Consider the following 26416-nt stretch of genomic DNA (forward strand, 5'->3'; position numbering starts at 1 on the left):
ATGCCGAGCACGTCCGGGCAAGGTGGCGGGAGGCACGAGCCGGCGGCGGCGCGGCGACCCGGGCGCGGCCCTGGCCTGCAGGGGCCGGAGGGCGCCGGCCTGAGACCCGTCTCTCCCGACCCTCGGCTCCCGCGGCCTGGTCCCCTGGGACCGGAGCTCGCCCAGGGCAGCGGCTCGCCGCCCTTTTGTCCGCGTTCATCTCTCCCGTAATTCATTAATTCGTGCTTTCTCTTTTCATCCCTTCAACCGCTCCCCACACTACTATTCCTCCCCTCCCTCCCGCCTTGATTCTCGTCTTCCCGTCTTCCCTTCCTCCTTCCCTCCTTCTACCCGCCCACCCACCACCCATCCATTTTTTCGGTCCATCCATCCATCCATCATCGTTCCCTTCCTTTTCCTTCTTTCTATCCACCCATCCATCCATCTCTCCACATTCTTCCCTCCCTCCCTCTCCTCCTTGCTTCTGCATTCTGGAGTGGGACTAACTTCAGAGTCCACTGCCAGCCATAAGTCTCTGGGCAAGTTAACTCGTCTGCCTCCCCCTCCGGCATCTGGGCAGTTGAGGACACCGGGCCAGCCTCACTCTCGGGCCGCTGCCAGGATGTAGTGACCACCCACAGAAGAATCTTGCACAGAGCCTGGCGCCTAGGGAGCGCCCAGTGCCGGGAGCAGCATGCTGCTCTGTTGTCCACTCCTGCCGCCTGTTAGACTCCCGTAGGGGAGCTTTTGAAAACAATGCCGATTCCGGTGCTTCTCTAGGAATTCTGGTGGAGCCCAGACACTGTAGCTTCTGCAGACTCTGTAGGTGATTAGAATGAGCAGCCGAGTGGAGACCTGCCGTGGAGACCATTTGACTGATGCCAACCAGTGCCAGGCTCTGTGCCAGGGGAACTGGGGATGAGGTGGGGGGAGTGGGGACCTCAGGGCCCTCCGCCTTCACCCGCCTCCCCTCCTCCTGCTCCCTGGTTCCTGGGACTGTCTGCAGCACTGCCCTCCCCTCAAGGAGCCAAGCACATGCATGCCCGTAGGCCTTTGCACACACAGTCCCCTCTGCCTAGAAAACACTACCTCCTGGGCAGATGCCCCTTCCCGGGGCAGCCTTCCCTGGCCACACTCTCCAGGCAGGCCACCTCCCCTCCTTGCACCCCCGGATCTGCTATTGCAGTGGCCTGTTTTTCTTGTCTGTCGTCTCCTGTGTGTGGAAGCTTCCCCAGGGCAAGGCCTGGATTTGATTCTTCTGAGTGTGCCCAGCCTAGGCGCTGACATGGGTTTAGTCACTGATGTGTCCGCTATGAGGACTTGGTTGTGATCAAACCAGCTGACACAGTTACCAGCAGATCCTACCGCTTGATCAACCCCCACTTCTCCAGGATCAGCCCGTCCGGCTGTCCAGTGGCCCTTCTGGGAGAGACTGCTTCCTGGGTGGGAGAGACTGCTTCCTGGGTGCGAGAGCTCCTCTCCTGAGAGGGGAAACAGTAAAGTGCTGGGGCCCAGGGACGTCTATTCAAGGGGAAAATGTCCTACCTCTGGCTTCTCACAGACCCAGCCTGTAGACAGAGCCTGGAAGCTCGACAAAGCAAGCCCCGCCCCCCACCCCGCCCCAAGTTTTGTTTGGCGTGCATAGAGTTAATTTTCTTCCTGAGAAACAGTTGTCACCATTACAAAGCTGGTGTATTTTACACAAAAATGGGGATTTTTCACCTTGTCTTGGAAAACAAGAGCTCTGGCAACATACCACAGCGCCCCCCACCCCCAGCCCCCCTCTCCAACCTGTGTACCTGGCACCCGTGGGCTAGGGGAAGGGGTGAGGTGGATGAGGCAGCTGAGGCCCCAGAGAGGGCTGTGCACTTGGCAAGAGTCACACAGCAAGTGTTCGGAGGTGCCTGGGTCAGATAGCAGAGACACAGAGGGGTGATGAGTCCTTATGAAGGTCTCTTCTCGGGGGAAGACCTGAATGGAGAGGGGTCTGAAAATCATGAGAAGGAGATGGGGTTCTGGGACTCTTTCATCTGAGAGAGGAGATGCCTCGGGGAGTGAAGTGGGGGCAAGAATGGTTGTTTCCAGGTGGGAAGGGTGTTCTCTGTGCCTTTAGGGGGCCACAGCCAGCATTCACTGAACGCTTTTGTGTGCCAGGCACGATGCAAAGCGTGTCCCATGTGGCATCCTTCATAACAGCCAAAGAAAGAGACACATTCAGTGCGCCTGGGTGGCTCAGTCCGTTAAGTGTCCGACTCTTGATTTCGGCTCAGGTTGTGATCCCTGGGTCATGCGATCAAGCCCCGCTTCGAGCCCTGCATTGGGCTCCATGCTAAGCATGGAGCCTGCTTAAGATTTTCTTCCTCCCTCTCCCTCTGCCCCTCCAAGCCTTGTGCTCTTTCTTTCAAAATAAATAAATAAACTTTAAAAAACAGGCACATTTGCAACGCTCCTTTTGGTAAGAAACGAAGGCTCAGAGAGGTTTCACAAATTGCCTAGCGTCTCTGTGCTCGACTTTACCATTGGCATGAATATTTTGCTTTTTTTTTCTCCTTCCCGGGTACACAAAAAAGTACATTTCCCAGCCCCTTGCAGGTGGGCCTGGCCGTAGGACTAGTTCTGGCCAATGGAATGTGGGGTGGAAGTGATGGGTGCCTGTTTCGGGCTGAAGCTGGGACAACCCCTTGCAATTACAGAGTCTGTCTCTCTCTGCCTGTCCACCCACCCAGGTGGTGAGGGACGAGGCTTTGTTGAGGTGGCTGGACAGTTCTAAGCAGTTAGCATGAGGGGGACAGCTGCCCAACCCTGTTGCCTTGACCTTGAGTAGATTTGCCTTAAACAAACTTTTGTGGTGTTAAACAGCTGAGACATGGGGGTTGTTTGTAACTGTGGCAGATCCTAGCCAAGCTTGATTAATACATCACAAAGCTAGAAGGGGGGGGGGGGGGGTGGCTGGGATTTGAACCCACATCTTACTGACCGAAGACTCTTACCTGTTACTCTAGAAGCAGAATTAGTAAGGGCGGGTGCGGATTCCATTGATTCAATGACACACAATCCCTCTCTCTGTGCACATTTTAACCTTTCTGAAATCAGGTTTCGTCTCATAATCAACAGCGTCTCACAGTCCTTGTTGGGCGGGTGGCAGTCACACAGGTTGCCTGATGCCTTTTTGCAAGACTTTAGAAAGAAGTGCCAGCATCAAAACTTGAAGAGTGACTGTCTACTTGAAATAAAATCTCTGGGACAAGGTGGGACGCTCTTTCAAGAAATGTCACATCACCTACACTCTTGATGTCCCGGAAGATGATATTGTGTGAAAAACACAAACATCAATGAGTCTGAGTTGAAAAGAGATTCACAAGAGCTGAACTCTGAATGTGAAGATGTTTGGGGATAACTTGACCAATTTATTTTGCTGGTATTTTCCATTTTCTATGTGCACAATAGTGATATAGGATAAAAATCTATGCCTAAATAAGTCTACACGAGCCCTTTCAATTGGTATAAAATAAAAATTCTAAGTGATAATAAAGCACCACGTCTGGCTTTAATTGGCAGCATTTTTTCTTTCTTAGCAGTACATAAAGATGCACCCTTCAATCGATGGCATCTTATATTTGCGGAAATATAGTCCCTGTGGATCCCAGGAGGCGGAATTGCCTGCACAGGAAGCCTGGGGCCCCTGCACAGCCTGCTGGTGTGGAGAAGCTGGCACCATCCCCGGGGGGCTCCCTTCTCAGGGGCCCCTCCTGTGCCCCCAGGCACCTGGCTTTGACGTTCTTCTCTGCAGATTCTCTTTCCAACAGCTTCTGGTTTAGGCTGCTCAGTGGGGCTGATAGAGTTCGGGACAAATGCAGACTTCGCAGAGGGAATGAGGAATCCTTAGAATGTAATAAAGAGAAAGGGAGAGGGCTCCCCAGGCCCCTTGCAGGGAAATCAAGTGAAATTGCCAGAATGAAGATGAAGACAGCTGGTGTCTTTCTCTGTAGGTCTTCCTTTGCATCAGGGGCCTGGACTGTGGCCGTGGCTCAGACAGCAACTCTGTGGGACCAGACCTGGGGACCTGGGGTTGGGGGCGCTGAAAAGGAGAGGGGCGTGTTCTGTGAATTCCAACCGCTTTTTGTTCTCACCCCTGCTCCGTGTTGTCCCTGCCATTGTCCCCCTCTCTGACTGTATCAGTCAGGGCAGCCTGTGTAATGCTGCGGTAACAAACATCCCCCCACATGCCAGTCTCAGTGGCCTGTAATCATAAAGGTTTTGTTCTCTCTCATGCTTTCTGCCCCTCACAAGCCCCTCTTCACTCAGGGACCTGGTGGACAGAGCATCCATCATCTGTGGCATCCCAAATTGCCCACTCAGTAGCCACATCTACGACCTCTGCTCGAACGTCATGGCTAATACAAGTCCTGTGGCCACAGCCAATGTAAAAGGACATGCAATCCTACCACATAACCAGGAGGCCGAGAGACAGACTATTTCTGAAAAATCCTATTGACTCTCACATTGACCACATCCCTGTTTCTTGCCAGGATCTTGTCTGTCACCACTCTCATCGCTGGCCATGCTCTGTCTCTCAGAGTCTCCACCTCCTTTATCACGTGCCCAGGAGTGAGGCTGTACTTTTGAGACCGCGAGTTCTGGAAATGCAGAACTGTTTCCGTTCTTCTCCTCTGACACCTACCACATCATATGCTTAGTTCCATGGCTGATTGCACTGCTGGGCTGCAAACGCTCAAAATCCAGGACGGTGGCCATTCGTTCTGTGCCCCCAGGCACAAAGCCTGGCTCAGAGGAGGTGAGCATTTGGAAAAAGAATGGATAATTAAGTGAAAAATGCAATGAGCCTGTTGGAGGGATGAAACGCTCCTCGTGTGCGGGAGTCCATATGGCCAAACTGAAAGTCCGCTCTCTGACCCTTGAGAAGCACTATCGGAAATGCCCAGGGATCTCAGAGAGTGTGTGTCCGTGTGTGTATGGGATGTGAGGAGACCCCAGTACTTTGGACACATCCTTAGGAGCTGGGCTGTGGCCTGGCTGCAAAAAGGCAGGTTAGGGTTGATGGATCTCCATGTGTCATCTCATTACTGAGAGAGAGCGTCACCAGATCCACACAGCTGTTCAGTGTAGACCAATGGCTCTCAGCCTCCCCTGGCCCGACCCACACGGCCAATGGCATCCACATGAGCGTCTTGCTGCGAACATATCCAGCCTATGATCGGAAGCACAGACAAAGCCGACCGTGGGGTACATGCAGTCCCCCCCCCCCCCCCCAACTGGCTGTGTGTCCACTGCTCCCTTTCCCTGCACGGAAGCTGATCTGAAAGCCAGTGAGGGAGGGGAACTTCTTTATGGTGTTTTTTTCAGGACACTTTTTGGCTGCAGGTGACATAGAGCCAGTTAGCACGGTCTTGGGCAAACAAAAGGGAGTTTGTTTATTTCTCCCAAAAGTTCAAGGTAAATGACTTCAGGCACACCTGCATCCAGGTGTTCAAGTGATGTGGCCAGGGGTCTGTTGATGAGGTGCTCTGTGCAAAAGAACGCACTGACAATTACTGAGCATTTCCTTTGTTCTGGGAACTGTGCTAACACTTTACTTCGGGCCCCATCAACTTTAACCCTCGCAACCCTACCAAGTAGGTTCTATTATTAATTACACTACGCAGCTGAGGAAATGAAGGCTCAGAGACGCTTAGTAACTTTCCCAAGGTCACGCAGCTAGTAGGTGGCTGACCCAGGATCCCACTGCTGTCTGACACTAGGGGTTCACTCCCGGTTCTTGTCATGTTCCTGCTTCCGGCTCGAGATATGTATTTGAAGCCACCACATCCCTGATTCTCTCGCTCAGACTCCAGAGGCAGGTTCCCTGAGGGACATTTCAGTCCTTAGGAACCGCAGGCCTAGAGATATTAACTGTCACCTGCCATCCACTCCCTCTCTGTAGAAGGCTTTGCTCCACACAGCCCTTGCCACCTTCAGCCGTCATCTCTTATAGTGGATGACTCCACCCCTTATCTTCCCTGCCATGGCCGATTGGACCAACCGTGGTCATGTGACCCGGGGACTGCCAGTGTATAGGCTGGCCCACCACCTATCACTGTGTGGTTTGTATGGGCTTGGCCAATCAGATTCTCCCCTGGAATGTGAACTCAGACTCAGGGAAACTCCCAGTTGGTGCTGGCAGTTGAACTTGGATGCCAAGTAGATTCAGGGTTGGAGTGGTCATTTTGGACACCTGAGTCCCCTTCCAAGGAAGCCAGGAGGCTGACAGATGAGGTCCCGGCTGCTGCAGAGGGCAGAGTAGAAATGACACAGAGGGATGGCTTTGTAAAGGTGAGCAGCTTCCTGCACTTGGCTCGTTCCTACACGACCTCAGCCCTTTTTGCAACTCTGGAAAGCTTTCCACGCCCGCCTCTGGGCTGAAACATTTCCTTTTCTCTTCCTTCAGTTCAAAGGTTCAGAGACGTCAGTTGAAATAAATCAGACACAGGGCACCTGGGTGGCTCAGCCGGTTAAGCGTCCAGCTTCAGGTCAGGTGGTGATCTCACGGGTCGTGAGTTCAAGCCCCGCGTCAGGCTCTGTGCTGACAGCTCTGAGCCTGGAGCCTGCCTCCGATTCTGTGTCTCCTTCGCTCTGTGCCCCTCCCCCACTCACACTCAGTGTCTCTCAAAAATAAATAAAACATCAAAAAAAATTTTAAAAACATAAATATTTTTACAGTGCTGTTTTTGAAACTTCACAATAAATTTACCCGCTTTGTTTAGAAAAAATTTAAATGTGGGGCACCTGGGTGGCTCAGTCGGTTGAGCGTCTGACTTCGGCTCAGGTCACGATCTTGTGGTCTGTGGGTTCGAGTCCCGCTTTAGGCTCTGTGCTGACAGCTTGGAGCCTGGAGCCTGCCTCCGATTCTGTGTCTCCTTCGCTCTCTGCCCCTCCCCTGCTCATGCTCTGTCTCTCTCTGTCTCAAAAATAAAATAAAACATAAAAAAATTAAAACAAAAGAAATAAATCAGATGCAATAAAAGTTAATGCAACAAATAGTTAATGCAACTGAGCTCCACATCTGTGTGTTGGGCTGTGCCAGGTTCCGTGAATAAGGCTGGAGTCCCAGCAGACATGGGCTCTCGCCCCACTCCTGACTTGTAAGTTTTGCTGCGGGATTGCCCATAAATCAGGCTCTGTCATGTCCGTGCTTCTGATCATAGGCTCTTTGTGTCCTAGAGTCCAAGGCACTCATGTGGAGGCCATTGGCCATGCGGGTCGTGATGCGGGCGGGCAGGAAGGTTGAAACCCATTGGTCTAGGCTGGCCAGCTGTGCTGATATGGTGACATCCTCTCTCAGGTCTCTACCTCAAAGAGGTTGGGTCAGATGTGTCTGTAGGCCTTTCTAGAGCTACAACTGGGGAAGAGAATGGGCTTCCTTCTTCCCTCTAGACCCACAACAGCAAGGTTCGAGCAGAGAAAAGGACCTGAGAGTGCAGATTGTCCTGTGCTGTCCCTGCTGCCATTGCCATGCTGACTCTTGGAGTGTTCAGCCAACCTGGAGGTCTTTTCTAGAGGGAATCCAGAGGTGAGTCAGAAAAGCCCATGGCCTCTCCTGCGTGGAGGGAAACACATGGTACAACTGGACCAAGGATACTCTCTTCTCCTTCTCTCTTTCATAACTTTTTCTTATTTGCAATTATGCAGATTCAACTAACGTGTAGGGGCGCCTGGGTGACTCAGTCGGTTGGGCATCCGACTTCGGCTCGGGTCATGATCTCGTGGTTTGAGTTCGAGCCCGAGGTCGGGCTCTGTGCTGACAGCTCAGAGCCCGGAGCCTGCTTCCGATTCTGTGTCTCCCCCTCTTCTGCTCGTGCTCTGTGTCTCTCTGTCTCTCGTTAATAAATAAATGTTACAAAAATTTTATTAAAAAAAACCCTTTTAAACTAGTGTGTAAAGTGCACACACAGGGTTTAAAAAATAACAATGAAATAAACAGCCAGGTTGAGAAATAGAACATTTCTAGTGGAACCTCCTAGATGCGCTTCTTCAATGACAAAATTCCCCCTTTCCAAAAATTACCCACCATCCTGAATTTTGTGCTACTGTTGTATCCATTCTTTTTTTTTTTAATTTTTTTTAACGTTTATTTATTTATTTATTTATTTTTAATTTTTTTTTCAACGTTTTTTATTTATTTTTGGGACAGAGAGAGACAGAGCATGAACGGGGGAGGGGCAGAGAGAGAGGGAGACACAGAATCGGAAACAGGCTCCAGGCTCCGAGCCATCAGCCCAGAGCCTGACGCGGGGCTCGAACTCACGGACCGCGAGATCGTGACCTGGCTGAAGTCGGACGCTTAACCGACTGCGCCACCCAGGCGCCCCACGTTTATTTATTTTTGAGACAGAGAGAGACAGAGCATGAACGGGGGAGGGACAGAGAGAGAGGGAGAGGGAGACACAGAATCGGAAGCAGGCTCCAGGCTCTGAGCCATCAGCCCAGAGCCCAAGGCGGGGCTCGAACTCACGGACCGCGAGATCGTGACCCGCGCTGAAGTCGGCCGCTTAACCGACTGAGCCACCCAGGCGCCCCTGTCGTATTCATTCTTGCTGCCGTCTGGCGTACTGCTGTGTGAATGGACTACAGATGATTTACCCATTCTGTCGGTGCTGCACACACGGACTGGTTTCAGTTTGGGGGGATTATGAACATTCTTAGTTATGTCCCCTGGCAGACTTGTTTACAGGTTTACCTAGGTATGTGCCTGGGGGTGAGGCTGTTGGGTCACGGGATTTTCTTACCTAAAACTTGAGGGCGAAGTCCAACCTGGTTTCAAAAGTGGCTGGACCAATTTTCGCCCCACCAGCAGTGCATGAGAATTCCTGGTATTGCATATTCTTGCTGGCGTTTGCTAATGTTTTACTTGGAAGTTTTTGCCCGTGTCTGGTGGGAATTGGCATCTCCTTGTGGCTTTAAGTTGCATTTTATGATTATAAACGAGATCGAGCATCTTTTATATGTTTATTGGTTGCTTGAATTTCCTTTTCTGGAAAAGTCCCGTTCACGTCTTCTGCTGCTTTTTTTTTTTTTCAATTTTGTCTTCTTCCTACCATTCACGGGAGTGCTCAATACAATTCGAATGGTATACTTTGTCAATTTGTTTTGTAGGCTGCGGATGTCTCCTTGCACATGGATACATTCTTGAAAAAATTCCAGTGTAGCTAATACTAAAGTTCCACTTGAAATCCCCCGAAATCCCCCTTCATCCGTCCTCCTTTCTCTCCAGATGCAACAACTCTTATCAGTTAAATGTGTCTTCTGTCAACCATTTCCTATGTATTAACGTGCGGACGCGCACACATTCCTATGGGAATACTATACGTTGTTTCCTTCCATCGATTCCAATACAGATGGGATTATACTGTGCTTATTATCCTATGCCACTCTTATTTCACTGAAGGTGTCTTGGGCTTCTTCTGCCCATGGTCATTCATCTAGATCTAGCTCATTCCTCTTATTTATCTCATAATACTCCATAATATGGTTGTATTATTTTAATTTAGTCATTTCTGTGTCTAGAGACATTTATATTGTTTCCACATTTTCACTATGACAAATGATGCTTGCAGTGACCACGCCCACTTATGCCCCTCCAAGACGCTCACTTAGCAGTGGCTAAAATAACATACCCTTTTTGAATCGCGGTAGGCACTGTCGAATTGCCCTGCCTAAACCTGCCAGCTTTCCTCTCCAGCAGCACCACTCGCACGGACCCATTTCTCCACACCGTTACCAAGGCTGGATGCCTTCAGTCTGCACTTTTTTTTTTTGCCCATTTTATAGAGGGTTTATCATCGTTTTATTTATTTATTTATTTATTTATTTAATTTAGTTTTATTTATTTATTTATTTTTTTAACGTTTTTTAATTTATTTTTCAGACAGAGAGAGACACAGCATGAACGGGGGAGGGGCAGAGAGAGAGGGAAACACAGAATCGGAAGCAGGCTCCAGGCTCTGAGCTGTCAGCCCAGAGCCCGACGCGGGGCCCGAACCTGCGGACCGCGAGATCGTGACCTGAGCCGAAGTCGGACGCTCAACCGACTGAGCCACCCAGGCGCCCCTTAATTTAGTTTTAAAGTTTAGTTATTTTGAGAGGGAGATAGAGAGACTGAGTGGGGGAGGGGCAGACAGAGGGGAGAGAGAGAAGCCCAAGCAGGCTCTACCCCGACAGCGGGGCTCCAACTCACGAACAGTGAGGTCATGACCTGAGCTGAGAGCAAGAGGTGGCCACTTAACCGACTGAGCCACCCGAGTGCCGCTCATTGTTCTAAATTCTAGTCCCATGATACTTTGCCGGGCTTTCTTTCATATGTCAGTCTATCGGCCTTCCTGTACTTTGCCTTTTCTATACTTTGTCCATTTTGCGATTGGGTTATTTTACTTTTTCTTGTTGATCGATAGATACGAATTTTTTGACAGTTAATTATGTCAAAACCATTTCTCTGCCTGCTGGAATTTCAGCCGAGAACTCTTACCTAGTTTTAGTTCAGGGCAGTAATTTTCCAAGGGATCTCTACTTCCCAGACCGCAGCGGTCTGGGACTGATGAGCGAACTGAGGCACCTCAGCCCACATGAGCAATGGCTACGTGGGGAGCATAAGCCCTTGGAAGCCGCAAGCCCTCGCCCACACACGTCCATGTTGCTTCCCGGTCTGTCCCCCAAAAAGCTGGTTGAGTGTCAGATGCCCGGAGCTTGGTTACCTGGGCAGCATGCTTGTCGTCTCGACAGCCAGCATCTATGGTGGGCCTGCTCTGTCCCAGTCACCATACATACACCTCCCCTATCCCTACAGCAGCCCTGTGACACACACACTGTTATCCCCAACATATAGATGAGAAAACTGAGGCTTAGAGAAAGGAGATTCAGCTGCTTCACAGCAGCCATGTAGCTGGACCAGGATTCAAGTGCGGCTCTGCCTGACTTGAAATCTTATTCTTTCCACTGCCACTTAGTGCCCTTGCCGAGAGGGTCGCCCGTGGCATGAATTGCTGATACTCTTTCTTCTATTACTACTTCTTCTAATATTACTACTCCTCTGGCTAATACTACTACCAAATGTTACTCTCACTGCGACTCTTATTACAATTATTATTATAAATGAACTCAGCAAATGCTTTTTATTTTATTTTATTGTGATAAGAACGCTTAACCTGAGGTCTAGCCTCGTAATGAGTGCATTATTGTTGACTGTAGGTAGAATACTCAAATTGTCCTTCAAAAATGAAGGAGAGGTGATGCAATAACCTAAGGAAAGATGAAACTCGTGAGTTCATTCGACTCTTTGCATGTGCCAGGCGCAATCCTGGCAAACACAGACTTGTTCCTCACTATAAAGGAGCTTAGATTTTAGTGGCAGATGATAAAGCCAGCATATTTTGAGCTCTACCTATGCACTAGGCAGTGCACTTTATGGACATTATTTATGGACATTATTTCATGTAGTTTTCAGAAACCCCCCTGGGGGTTGGGCACTATTATTCATATTCTGGTCTCGGCTCAGATGTCACCTCCACCAAGAAGTCTTCCCTGACTCCCTATGTAAATGGATCCCCTCTCCCATTCCGTCCATACCGACACCCTGTGTGCTTCCATCGCTGTTCCAATCACATGTGATCATTACCTATTTGTTGATTGTCTGTCTCCCCTGCCAGACCAGAAGTGGCCCGGATCTGTTGTGTTTACCACCATATCACAGGCACCCAGCGCGACATCTGCCAGCCAGGAGGCAGCCAGCCAATGTTTGTGGAATGGGAGGCTGAAGCTCAGAGAGGTGAGCAACCTTCCCAGAGTCAATGCTTCCAGAAGAGGCAGAAACTGGACACAAATCCTGGTCTTTCTGATTCCCAGGCCCGTTTTTGTTCACTGTCCTTTAGAGGAACTTCCTAACATGGGGATACATCCTGGAGTTGTGGGGTGCCACTGAAGATGTGGCCAGGTCAAAGTGCTGCCTCTTACCTGGCATCTGACCTAAGAGGGTGGGTGTCTGTGATGCCCTGGTGTTGCTGTGGGCTGGGCATGAAGGAGTTTGCTCCAGATGTGTTGACCTTCCTCTTCTTCCGATGTGTCATGGCCTCTTACCTCAAGGTCTTTGTCTAGATGTTGTCCCCACTGCTGCTGGGAACACCCCTCCACTGCCATCCGTACTTCCTTCACCCGGAAAAATGACTCATAATCATTTACTCTTGCTGAGCTTAAATCCAAGTCATGACTAGGGATGCTCTGATGTGTTCCCATGGTGTCCTGCACTTCCTCTCGGACATTCTAGACTCTGAGGCAGGAGGCGCCTTTTGTTCACCACAAGACCTGCAGCACACAGCTCAGTGTCTGGGATCTAGTAGGTGCTCAGTACACTTTAGCGGTATGAGCATGGGATGTCTATACCTACCCTTCTAAACAGAGGTGACCAAAATCTTTTTTGTTCTTTTGCTTATTCCATTTGGTGGTTCAGAGATGCCACTAAACTGGAATAAGCAAAAGAGCAAAGACGATTTTATTCACCTCTGTTTATAAGGTTGCATCTGTACAAGACTAGCCCTGGGTAGGTACGCAAGGTGCAGCAAGAAGGTGGTTGACTCCCTTCAAGCCAGGATGACGTCTCTCACCAGTGGCCATGATTTCCGAAACACTGACGTTGGGCTTCTAGCCCCCAGAACTGTTACCAAATGGATTTCTGTGTTAAAGCCACCCAGCTTCTGGTATTTTGTTGTGGCAGCTGCTGCAGACCCGAGACTGATTATTCTCCTCGGGGAAACTGAGTCAGGCCTCTAACTCTTTGCTCTAGCTCAGGCATCTTAGTTTACAAGAGGCTCTTCCTCAGGGATGGCTGGCCTGGGACCAATGGCTGTGGCCACAGAGAACCAAGCCACCAAGAGTTTCCACCCTTGGAGCCCTTGTGGTCTGGCAAATGCATTTCCTATAAACCTCATTAGGGCCAAATACACAGCAGTGTGTCAGTAATATATTTAGCTAACTATTTAATTAGGCTATTGGCAGCCGTTTCAGAGGAGTCCGATTGAGTAACAACAGAGTATGTCTAACTATCAAGAAAACATTATAATATGTCAGCATGTAGGCACTGCGAGAGTACTGCTCAGTCCGGAATCACTTTCTTCAGGTGGGGACCTTGTTTTGCTTTTCTGACAGAAATGCTGCTGTGATTATGTTCCCTTTTAGAGCACCATGAAATACACGAGAAACCCCAAACACACTAATATTTCTCACCTTAAACTGCCTCCTGCAGAATCGGCTGCTTTACCATTTGCAAAGGAGGCTTAGTCTTGGAGGAGCAGTGAGGGGACCGTTTGGTGCTCCTCTGGACCCTTCCTGACAGCAGACACAAGGGTCCAAATTGTGCCCTGTGGCACTGGTTAAATCAGTCCCTGAACACATGACCCGTAGAAGCTATGGCCATCTCTAGCACACCCTACTTGAAACCACTCACCCTCCCTACCTAATCTGACACCAAGTTCTGTTGATTGTTCCCCCTCTTTGGCAGGTACGTTCAGCACTGCTACGGTGGACAGCTCTCGGCTCCTTCTAGCACCCTGTTTTGTAAATGCACTGTGAGGTCTCTGCTTTGCTCTCCCCAAAGATGCACCGTGCAATGTGGCAGCCATGATCACATCCGACCATGCGATTTGAAGATCACTGAAATTAAATAAAGTAAAAATTCAGTTCCTCAGTCACAGCAGCCATTCTTCAAGTGCTGAGTAGCCACATGTGGCCATGGGTACCATATTGGACTGTACAGATACAGAACATTTCCATCATTGTAAAAGTCATCCAAACCTCCAGAGGTCATTCGGCTCTGTGCACATACTACTCAGATGTACAGGGGAGCTAACACCCCTGGGGGGCTACTTCCAGCCAGTGGGAGATGGTAGTTCCTCAGGCTCCCTGTCCTCCAGTAGGCAAATTCTGTCTGCAGTAGCAGTTCTGTTTGGCCCTCAGCTGGACCCCGGTGGGACTGAGCTCCCAGTGCCCACAGGGGTAGTTTGCCCCTTGGCATACCCTTTATCCGTTCATCTCCCTTTCCTGTCACGTCTTCACTACTGATGTGTGGTTTGCCTTTTGTTGTGCTCTCTTCATCTGGTACTGGTGTCCCTGAAATACTGGCTTCATAAAATGAACTGGAAGCGTGCCACCCTCTTCCATTTTCTGGAAGAGATTGGGTAGAGTTGTTATTTTTCCTTTAAATGTTTGCTAGAATTCTCCAGTGAAACCATCTGGGCCTGGAGACTTCTTTTGGGAGTTTTTAAATTCCAAATTCTCTTTTCTTAATAGTTATAGGGCTATCCAAATTACTTGTTTCATATTGGGTGAGTGGTGGTAGTTGATGCTTTTCAAGAACTATTCATTTCATTTAAGTTATCAAATTTGTGTGTGTAGATGGTGTGTGTTGTTTGAAGTGCCCCTTTATTCTTGTGCTTCAGGTGCCTGCGGGGTCTGTAGTAATATCTCTACATCATTCCAGATATTGGCAATTTGCGTCTTCTCTCTTTTTGTTTTTGTCAGTCTTCCTAGAAATTTGTCAATTTTATTGATTTTTTTCAAAGAACCAGATGTGTGTTTCATTGATTTTCTCTGCTGTTTTTCTATTTTTAGTTTTGCTGATTTTTGTTTTTATCTTTTTTCTGCTTTCTTGTGGTTTGTTTTTGTTTCTAGGTTCTTGAGACGGTAGCTTAGATTATTGTTTGAGAGTTTTATTCTTTTCTCATGTAAGTACTTATGTAAGCTATCAATTCTCTGTCAACATTTCCTTATATGTGTCCACAAATTTTGTTATATTTTCATTTTCATTCATTTCAACTTACTTTTAGTTTCCTTTGAGACTTCCCCTTTGACTCATAAAGTATATTGTTCAGGGATGCCGGGGTGGCTCAGTTGGTTAAGTGTCCAACTCTTGATCTCAGTTCAGGTCTTGATCTTAGGGTTGTGATCTCGGGGCCATGAGTTTGGGCCCCATGTTGGGCTCTACAATGGGCATGAATCCTACTTTAAAAAAGTGTAGTTTTTAGTTTCCAAATGTTTGGAGATTTTACTGTTTTTTTTTTTTTTCTGTTATTCATTTCTAGTTTGATTCTACTACAGTCAGAGAACACAGTCTATGTGATTTGAATTCTTTTAAATTTATTGAGGTTTGTTTTCTGTGCTAGGATTTGATCTATCTGGGTATATATTCTGTGAGCCCTTGAAAATAATATGTATTATGCTGATACTGGGTGGTGTGTTCCATCAATGTCAACTAAATCCTGCTGGTTGCTGGTGTTGTTGAGTTCTTCTACATCTTTACTGATTTTGTGACCAGTTGCTTTATCAGTGCAACCAGAGGGGGTATTGATGTCTCCAACTGTGATTGTATATTTGTCTATTTCTCCCTTTGGTTCTATCCGTTTTTGCTGCACGTGTTTTGTAGTTCTGTTGTTTGATGCATACACATGTAAGATTGCTTTGTCTTCTTGACAGATGGACTCTTTTATCTTTAGATGGTGTTCCTTTCTGTCTCTGGTAATTATTTTGGCTCTGGAGCCTCCTTTGTCTGAAATTAACATATCTTGCTTTTTTGGTTAGGTTTTCAGGATACATATCTCTCCATCCTTATACTTTTAATGTACATGTGTTGTTACATTTGCAGGGAGTTTCTTGTAAAGAGCATGAAGTTAGGCTGCTCTGCCGATCTCTGTCTTTTAATTGATATATTTAGACTACTTATAGTTAATGTAATTACTGCTGTGTTAGGGCTTAAGTTTGCTTTTTTTGTTTGTTTGTTTTATTTTTGTTCTGTTTTTCATTTCTCTGTTTTCTTTTTCTTGGCTTCCTGTGGGTTACTTGAATAATTTTTAGAATTCCATTCTGACTCATTGATAGTGTCTTTGAGTATATATTGTTCTATGCTTTTTTCTTAGTGTTTTTCCTGAATATATATTATATATACATACTTAGTCTACTCGTGTCAGTATTTCATCAATTTAAGTGAAGTATAGAAGCCTTTCCTCTCTTTACATCTTTTTACCCACCCCTTTTACAATATAATTTTAAATATTTCTTCTACGTACATTTAGAAACACATCAAATAGTGTTATAATTTTTGAATCAACCATCAAACATAATTTAGAAAACTCAAGGGGAAATGAAAATATACTGCATTTACCTGTATCTCTTTTATTTACTCTTTGTTGGTCTTTCTTCTTCCTTGATGTCTCAAGGTTTCTCCTTTAATACTTTCTGTTTAGAGAATCTCCTTTAGTTGTTCTTTTAAAGGAGGCCTGCTGGTGACAAATTCTTTTAGTTTTCCTTTATCTGAGAATGTGCTAATTTTTCTTCATTCCTGAAGGATATTTTTGCTGAATATAGAATTTTGGGTCGACCATTCTTTTCTTAACAGCACTTGAAAAATGTTCTACTTTCTTCTAGCCTTTGTGACTTCTGATGGGAAATCCATGGTCTTTCAAATTTTTTCCCCCATAGGTAAAGTATTGTTTCTCTCACGGACTTCCAATTTTTGTTTAGTTTTCAGAAGTTGAATAAGATACATTTTGGTGTGGATTTCCCAAAATGTGGATTTCTTTGGTTTTATCCTGTTTTTGACCTTTTCTGCATCTGTGGGTTTATGTCCTTTGGCAAATTTGCTAAGTTTTCTGCACTTATATCTCCAAGTCCTTTTCAGTGCCATCCTCTTTCTCCTTTTCTTTGGGGAATCCAGTGTTAGATCTTTTGTTACAGTCCCAGAGGTTCTTGAGGCTCCGTTTAATTTAATGTAATTAATTAATTTATTCATTAAAAATTAAAAAAAATGTTTATTCTTGAGAGAGTAAGACACACAGTGAGAGCAGGGGAGGGGCAGAGAGAGAGAGAGAAAGAGAGGAAGTCACAGAATCTGAAGCAGGCTCCAGGCTCCGAGCTGTCAGCACAGAGCCTGATGTGGGGCTCGAACTCCTGAACCATGAGATCGTGACCTGAGCCGAAGTCAGATGCTTAACCGACTGAGCCACCCAAACACCCCTATTTTATTTATTTTTAAAATATTTTATTTTACTTTATTTTAGTAATCTCTACACCCAATGCAAGGCTCGAACTCACAACCCCGGGATCAAGAGTCACACACTCCAATGACTGAGCCAGCCAGGCACCCCACTTGGAAGCATTTTGATGATTCCTGCTCCAAAATCTTTGCCAGATAATCATAACATGTCTGTCATATCAATGTTGGTATCCATTGATTGTCTTTTTATAAAATGTTTATATATTTATTTTGAGAGAGAGAGAGTGCAGGTGAGGGACAGAAAGAAAGAGAGAGAGAGAGAGAGAGAGAGAATCCCAAGCAGATCTGTGCTCTCAGTGCAGAGCCTGATGTGGGGCTCAATCTCACGAACATGACCTGAGCCAAAATCAAGATTCAACATTTAACCAACTGAGCCTCCCAGGTACCCCTGACTGTCTTTTTTTTTTTTTTTTTCATTCACTTTGAGATCTTTCTTGCACTTGGTATGATAAGCTATTTTCTTTTTTTATTAAGTAAGCTCTACACCCAATGTGGGGCTTGAACTCACAACCCTGACATCAAGAGTTGCATGCTCCAGTGACTGAACCAGATAGTTGCCCTGGCAAGTGATTTTTGACTGACACTTGGACATTTTTGTATTATCTTCTGAGAGTGAGTCTTATGTAAACCTTCTGTTTTAGCTGCCTTCCTCTGACATTTCTCCAGTAGGGGATAGGGGATGAGAGGGTGCGAGCCTCATTACTGCCAGTGGGGGCTGGAAGTCCAGGTTGCCCATTTGACCTCTGTTGACCCTCAGAAGGGAGGCTCCTTGCTACTTCTGGGCAGGGTTGGGAGTCCTCCTCTTCACTAGGCCCCCGTGGATATCTGGCTGGATGGGAAAGGTAGGAGTGCCTTATTTTTGGTCCCCACTTGGCCTTCCTGACGCCATGGGCACAGTGTCATCATTATCATTGGACAGTAGTGAGTGAAATTTCTGCCTTGGAGGCGATGAGAGGTGCTTCATTACTGCCTGATTGAAGTTCAGGTTCTCTGCATGGTCTCTGTTGATACTGATCCCCTGTGGGGATAGAGTTCCCTATCGGACCCTGGGAGAGGTTGGGTGTCTTGTCTTGTTCCAGCATGGTGAGTGTGGCCGTCCAGGCTCCCCACTGAGCCTTGCTGGCATGCGTGGGGTGGGGGTGGGGCTCGGGGTAGGCCTAGCCCTTTCTGTGGTGCTTGGCTGCCCTGGAGCGGTTATTGGCTACACATTTTCTGCCTTGCTAGGTTGTCCTTTCACTTCCTTTGGCTGGAAAGAACCAGCTTTGTTGGGGCTTTTCGTCTGTGACTGATGATATTTCTGGATTGTTGGCTTCTTCAGCCCCAAGTAAGGGGTATATGAGGCAAAAAGAAAACCCAGGGAACTAACTCACTGTCAGGTCGTGCCTTGGGTCCCACTGTCCTTGGCCATGCTGCCTCCTTCTCTCCACCTTTCAGAGTTCCATGATTGTTTTATACATAATGGCCAGGTTCTCAGGAGTGCCAAGTAGGAAGAACAGGGAAAAAGAACACCTACCTCTTGTTCCCGGCAGCGTATGTTGACAGATAATATTTCAACACATATTTTTAAAAATCAAAGTTACTGCAAAAAAAAAAAAAATCCAGGGTGAACAAAATTCAAACATTTTCAATAAAGATGATCTCAGTATCATTGACTTTTCCTTTTGTCTGATGCTCTAGCATGGCTTGCCACAGCACTATCTTTATTGAAAATGTGCTTATTCTGTTCCTCGTGGAATTTTTGCATTAGTATTTTTGATTTTTGATTTTTGGCAGTATTGCATTCAAGGGTTTATTGTGGTTGTTGAGTTCGTTTTGAGCCCCTAAATATTCTATGTGAGGCGAATCCCTCAGTTACCTTGCTCAGGTTCAGGTTCTGGTACCTGTGGCCTGCAGACCCCCCAGCCTGGAAGGGCAGTAAGCACTTTGGCTGGGGGAGCGTGTCCGTGATGAGTCCGCAGTCTGAGTGATGGCCAGCACATGTCCTTCCCAGTGCCCTGCCCCAGGCCTGTGGCCACGGCAGCCCCATGAGAGGAGGTCTCGGGAACACGTCCTCAGCTGTTTCGAGGGCAGAGGCACACGGGGCTGGGGCAGGGCAGCTACAGTAGGACTTTGAAAAATCCCCAGAGGCTGCCCAAACTACTTTGGGCCACGAGTGGCGAAAACCTCATAAACAGAGTAGAAACAAAGATTCAGTGAATTAGTTGCCCGGTAAATTGGTCATTTGGCAAATTGATGTTCTCTGCACGTGTGAGCATCCTGTGAGAGGTCATTGTTGTCACGAGCCTGAGGTTGTCTCCACTGACTCCCTTGCCTGCCTGGCTCTCCAGCATTCCGCCCACACCTGGACAGGTAGGCGGGAGGTAATCTCAGAACGTTCCACGGGTCGTGAAGGAAAATGAAGGGAGCAACGTGACGGTAACTGAGAAGCAGGAGATGGCTGCCATGTATAGGGACGGCCCTATCGGGCAGGTGACCGTGGAGCTGGAGAAGGAGCTGGCCATGGGGAGAGCATTCCCAGCACAGGGAATGGCAGGCAGCAGGGCAGAGGGACACTGATGCTGGTTTGGACGCTTCCTCTGCCACTTCTGAGCTGGGTGCCCTTGGCTCGGGCATGTGGCTTCTTGGAGCCTCAGTCTTATCACCTGTAAAATGAGGAGAATAGAAATTAGAGCTACTGTGGTCTGAATTGCACCCCCTCCCTCGCCCCTAAGATGTGTTTGTTGAAGCCCCAAACCCAGTGTGACTGTATTTGGAGATAGGGCTTCTGGAAGGTGTAAAATGAGGTCATAAGTGTGGGGTCTCAATCTGATAGGACTGGGGGCCTTATAAGAAGAGGAAGAACACTGTGAGTGTGCCCCGAGGAGAGGCCATGTGGGCACACGGCAAGGAGGTGGCCGTCTGCAGGCCGGGAAGAGGGCTCTCACCAGAACTCACCCACACCGGCCGTCGGCTCTCAGACTCCCAGCCTCCCGATTGGTGAGGAAACCCATTTCTGCTTTGAAGCCACCCAGTGTATGGTATTTCATCGTGGCAGCCTGAGGCTGAGGCTAAGACCAGGGCTAATCTTAAATCAGGTAATCGACGTGGAGCTCCACTGCTAATAAGCACGAGGTGGCATTCTAGTCCCTGGACACAAACCCCAAATCTCTGCCCCTGTCGAGTTTGCAGGAAAGACAACGACAGGTAAAACAAGTGAGGAAGTTAAACATTCAGAGGTCAGTTCCTGAAGAGGGGAAAATGAATCAGGGCTAAGGGACGGGACAGGTGGCGAGGGGCTGGAGTTTAAAATAGAGCGTTCGCTGTGGTGCCTGGCTGGCTCAGTCGGTGGAGCGTGTGACTCTAGATCTCAGGGTAGTGAGTTCCATCTCCATGTTGGGTGTAGAGATTCCTTAACAATGAAATCTAAATAAAATAAAATAAAATAAAATAAAGCAGTCAGGGAGGGCCTCCTTGAGAAGGTGATATCTGAGTGGAGATCTGAAAGTGTAAAAAGTATTCCAGGATGGGGAAGCAGCAAGTGCAAAGGCCCTGAGGCAGGAGTGTGCCTGGGGAGGCAAATGTGCCAGGGTGCAACAGGCAAGCAGGAGGGGAGTAGAAAGGAGCTCAGAAAGGCCGTTGGATGGACTTTTTATCAGAGAGGTGGAAGCTGAAGTGGGAGTTTGAGAAGAGGGGGACTGTAATGGACAGGGTTTAATGTGTCAGTCTGGCTGCTGTGCTGAGAGGACACTGTAGAGGGGCCAGGGCTGGGTGGGAGCATGGAAGCCGGAGGGGCTACTGCAGTGCGTCAGGTGACAGATCCTGGTGGCTTGGACCGGGGCACGCGGGGATGAGAGACCCTCTCAGGAGTGAACTTGTCCAGCCCTTGGGAGACAGCCCCTGACCCTACAAAGCCCCTGAATGTGATTTTGTGGCCTTGGTGGCGATGGGATGGTCTCTGATGCTCCAGAGATTGGCCGCAGAATGAGAATGGTGGTGACAAATGGCATTAATTGCTTTGAGTGTTTGCATCAGAGGAAAATCCCGCTCTTTCTATAGAAGGAGCCGCTCCGTGGGCACCGCGGGCAGAGCTGGGACGCGAGGGGCTTGCCAGAGTGTGGGTGCCTGTGGGAAGCAGGTGAGGGAGCGAGAGCAGGGGTGTCTGATGCTCACGGTCGGTCTGCAGGCTTCCTTGGAGTCAGAGCAGGACACACCCTGGGAGGGGGGCTGATGCCCTCCCCTGCTGGGGCCATACAGCTGCTCACGAGGCACTGCCCTGGGCCTCACCCACGGAGATGCGCCTCCCAGAGCAGCCACGGCCAGTGATTGACCAGCTGGGGCTGCAGAGACCCGGTCCCTTTGTCTCAATTCGGGACAACACCGAGGAGCCACCTGGCTCCAGAGCTCAGCATGGGACAGGTGGCCGCCTCCCTTGCAACCACACTACAGGCCAGCTTGTCCCTCCGCCAGGGCCGCCCACGTCACTTCCCCAGGGCACCCCCATCCACCTCACCGAGCCCCGCTTCCCAGTCTGTTTCCAGGGGACCCCATCCGGTGCAGTGGGTCGCATGGTTTCTGACAGCTCCATTTGGTGGGCCCCTGGTGGCTCACACCTCACCTGCCTGAGACCAAGTCCGCCGTCCTCCCTGCCTCCTCCACGGCGGCCCCTCCTGTGGCCTCCCTCATCTGGGGGTCGCGTTGCCGGCTACCCAGTTACCCGAGCCAGAAATACCAGGGTCACCCCGATACAGTTCCTTCCCTCACCTCCTCATTATTGCACCCGCCATCATGTCCTGTCGGCTGCCCTCAAGTCTGTTTCCCCACATCCGTGTCAGGGGCCAGCCACGGCCATCTCCTGCTTGGGCAAAGAGATCGACCTTTTCACAGGCTTCCCCGCCTCCAGCCTGGTCTTGCTCCGATCTGCCCTTCCTAGACTGAATACAAGCCCCAAATATAATTCAGATTTGTCCCCCTTCTCTCTTATATATACATTATATGTATGAATATATGCATGAATCGAATGCATATATTGTACATATATAATGCACATACTATATATAAGATATACATATATATACACACATGTCATATGTAAAATAAACACACATACACGTGTATGTTTACTCCATCTATTCCAGACAAAGGTGACTGTGTGGTTGGTTATGTAGTTGATTCTATGTTATACATATTATGGCCATAATATGCTCTTCTCTCTCTCTCTTTAAAAAATTTTTAATGCTTATTTATTTTTGAGAGAGAGAGAGAGAGTGTGAGCAGGAGATGGGCAGAGAGAGAGACACACACACAGAATCGGAAGCAGGCTCCAGGCTCTGAGCTGTCAGCACAGAGCCCGACGACGTGGGGCTCGAACTCACAAGCGGTAAGATCATGACCTGAGCCAAAGTCGGACACTTAACCGACTGAGCCACCCAGGCGCCCCCTTTCTTTTTTTTAACTGAGGAATGACTTACATATAGTAAAGGGCACACATCTTAAGTGTTCAGCTTGATGATTTCTTTCTTTTTTTTAAATGTCAATTTTTTAACGTTTATTTATTTATTTATTTATTTATTTATTTATTTATGTTTTACAGTCTTGAAGTCTTTTATTTTTTTACATTTGTTTTTGAGAGAAAGAGACAGAGTGTGAGCGGGGGAGGGCCAGAGAGAGAGAGGCAGACACAGAATCGGAAGCAGGCTCCAGGCTCCGAGCTGTCAGCACCGAGCCCGATGCAGGGCTCGAACTCACAGACTGCGAGATCATGACCTGAGCCAAACTCGGATGCTCAACCGACTGAGCCACCCAGGCGCCCCCATCGTGATGATTTCTTTCCATAACCACCACCGAGAAAGAAGATATGGAGCATTTGTAATGTCCCAGGGGGCTCCCTCGTGCCCTCTCCCAGCTGATACTCCCCCAAGATAACCCGTAGTATAGTCTTGATCACCACTGATCCACTTTTTGGTAAATGGGATCGTACAGTGTATACCCTCTTGGGTACGGCTTCTTTGGCTAAATGTCGTGCCCGGCGAGTTCCGTCTACGTTGCATGTGGTGGTAGTTGTTTCTTCTCTCAGCGCTTCGCAATATGACGAACGTGCCACAATTTATTCATCTGACTTTACTGTTGATGGATGTTTGGGTTGTTTGCGGTCTGGGGTTGCTGTGAACATTTCAGGTATTGCTTCAGGTGGTCGTAAGCAATCATTCACCTTGGACGTCTCCTCAGCCGGGGAATTGCTTGGTCAAGGGGCAGGGGTACCTTCGTTTGGCTTTGAAAGACGTGCTGAGCAGTTTCCCAGGGTGGACGCATCCCTTGCCACTCCCACCAGCAGAGTGGCAGAGCTCCCGTTGCTGCACAGCCTTGCCACCGACCGGTGTTGTCAGGACATTAATTCAAGCCATTCTGGTGGGGATGTAGGACTGTCTGTGTGGAATTGCATTCCTTTGAGATCTTAAGCCCCAGCTGCAGTCTGTACCCCACCACCGCTGCCACCTCCCATCCGATTGGCCCAGGATCCATGCCTGACAGTAAGCTGGGCCAATCAGAATTTGGAAACGAGACCTCAAAGATGCTCAGCAGGCTGCTGCTGCTGCTGCTCGGGAAAGGACTTCAAACCTCAGAGCCCCGAGGTGGCCGTCTCTCTCTGCAGAGAAGCCAGAAGGCCAGTTTGCAGAGGGAGGAGAGAGGAGCAGACACTGGAAGGGACAGGGAAACGAGATGTGGGAGGGCCGAGAGGAGGCAGGCGCCCAGAGAGCAGTCCTGGCCCCGGAGGCTGTCTGCCGTGTGCTCCTTGACCGGGCTCCGCGGGACCCCACCCGCGCCCTGTCCTGAAAGGGATTGCTCTGTCCTCAATCAGCTGCTCCTTTTTCTCTGTCCTCTCTCCTTTTGCTCCAGCTCTTTGAGCGGATTTTTTTCTCCCTTGCAACCAAAGAGCCTTGCAAAACAAAGGGTATTTTCTCTGTCTGCTTCCTTTCTGTCTTCCCCCCTGGTTTTTAGCACATCTTTTTGAAAACGTCAGCCTCTTGCTCCGATGAAGAGAAGGGGTAGGGAGGCCTCACGGTGTGCCAGGCCCCAAATGGGCATTCTCCCTGCTGTGTGGCACGTGAGCCTGTGAGGGAGGGGCCGGCGGTAACTTGCTTCAAGGACGTGGGAAAGTGAGGCACAGAGGGGGTCAGGGACTGGCTCAGGTGGCTCAGCTGGGGACGCCCTCCTAGGCTGGTCTGACCCTGAAGCGTCTATTCTGCCAGGCTTCGTGCCCTTTGTCCGTCATTGAGCCTGAGTGTTAAAGGTGCACATGGATGCCTTCGTCACTGTTGACAGATTGCCTCTTACCCCTCCTCCCCCCTGCCATCACGGCTGTGTCACAATAAAGGAGAGCCATCCCTCGTGGGGGCACCACAGATGCCCTCGGTTCTGCTGCCCCCACCTTCAGAATTTCCTCCCATTCGTATCTTCCTCTTGCCAGTGGCTCATCCAAGTGCTCTTTGAGAGTAACATAATTTACTTCCAGAAAGTTCTTCCTTGTATGCAGCTAAAACCCCAGGGGGCACCATAGTGTCAAGGTAGAGAAGGTGCTGCCCGTAGAGTCACGTACACTTGGAGTCCAAATCCTGTTCTCCACATGGGTGAGGTGAGGAACCAGGGGCAAAGATGGGGCCTCTCTGACTCTGTTTTCCCATCTCTAAAATGGGACTGGTGAGTCTTACTGCCCAGAAGTTTTGTAAGTTGCCTGAGTAGGTTGTGATCTTCCTGGGTCACAGGCTCTCACCAGCATGTTCCTTGCTTGCTGTCACCCTGTGACACCTAGGCTGGCCAGTCCTTCCTCCTTCCCTCCACCTGGAGCCTCATCCGTCTGACTCTGCCATCGCGTTCCAGGCATGCCCAGTCCAGGGCTCCACCCTGAAGAAGGTGCTGGAGCCGCTGAAGGACGTCACCATCAAGGCCCCCTGGGACATCAGCCTGGGGGTGTGAACCTGCCCAGTGTCGACTCCTCCCACGCCTCCCCGGTGCAGCTTGCCCCTGTGCTCCCGGGGTTGCCACACGTCCAGCTGTGACCACAACTTGGCCGTGACCGTGAACCTCCCCAGCACGTCCAAAATACAAAACTGGGCTGGCACTGACGACGTCGTGATGCGAAGGGTGGGAGCTGATGCAGGGACCTCGATGCTGGTGCTTGAAGCTCCAAAGCAGGGAAAGGTTTCAGACTATGAGATGAAGTCAGCAGACTGAGATGTTGAACTTGGAAATCCAGACGCAGGGTATAGCTGTGGAGTGAAGATGCCTTCTGGTGAATGCGCACCTACATGCCCAGATCTCAGTCACACTGGGGACCCTGGTGTAGCCTTTTGTGCAAAAGACAGAGTGAGATTTTCTCCAAGTGCAGAAACCTGGGAACGGAAGTATTAAGTTGCCGAAAAGGAATAACGTTGACAAAGAGGAGGAGGCTGTTACTGTAGAGCTCAGTGAACCAAGTTCAGCTAGCTTTTGAAAACACCGAGGTCCCTGAACCTCTTTATGAAAGCGACCCCACTCTCCCCTACAGTAGCACTCCGTGTGCCGGCAGATGGACCCCTCGTGGTAGAGTGTAAGATTGCTGGGGTGGGCCGTGTGAAGTGCTATCTGGCCCCCAAGATCGAGGATGAAGAGGGCCTTAGGCATCTTAAAATCCAAGAAAGTAAAACAAAGCTCTTTGAGAACGCCTTCTGAATGCCAGCATATAGTGTGCACCTCTGAGTACATGGGTAGATATCGTTTTCTGTAAACAGTTTCCATTCTCTACAGTTTGGCTAAAGAATCCATTCCCAAGTCGGATCTGGTCTTGTTAATGTAGACCTACTTCTGCCTTACCTAAAAATTCTCCTTTTGATTTTCAGGGGTGCTCGGGCGGCTCAGTCGGTTAAGCGTCCAACTCTTGATTTCTGCTCCTCATGATCTCGTGGTTTGTGGGATCGAGCCCCGCGTGGGGCTCTGCACTGACGGCCAGGAGCCTGCTTGGGGTTCGGTCTCTCCCTCAGTCTCTCTTTGACCCTCCCCTGCTTGCACGTGCACCCGCGTGTGTGTGCTCTCTCTCTTTCTCGAAGTAAATAAACTTAAAAAAAAAAAAGAAATTCTCCTTATGATTTTGATAACACAGGGCTTTGACTCTAAATGCAGTTTTAAGAATTGTTTGCAGTTGAAAGGAATTATTTGAATTTCCAAAGAAAATGGAGTCAAATAAGTAACAGTAAAGTGTTTAGCTTCACGTTTGGCACATAAGACACAAATACATAGTCATTGTTTTTGCTATTTGTACAGTTTCCTCCGTCCTGGGAGTTCCTGAAAATGGAAAACCTTTAAGTACCTGTCTCTGCATGGGCTTAATGCTCTCAGTCT

General features: G+C 48.9%; 1 pseudogene; it reads left to right on the top strand.

Moving 5' to 3' along the window:
* Window positions 1-25750, top strand: LOC132689757 (DNA sliding clamp PCNA-like; annotated as a pseudogene).
* The last annotated feature ends 666 nt before the right edge of the window (window positions 25751-26416 follow it).

The sequence above is a fragment of the Panthera onca genome, chromosome E3 (assembly GCF_046562875.1).
Source record: "Panthera onca isolate mPanOnc1 chromosome E3, mPanOnc1 haplotype 2, whole genome shotgun sequence".
Taxonomy (NCBI): Eukaryota; Metazoa; Chordata; class Mammalia; order Carnivora; family Felidae; genus Panthera; species Panthera onca.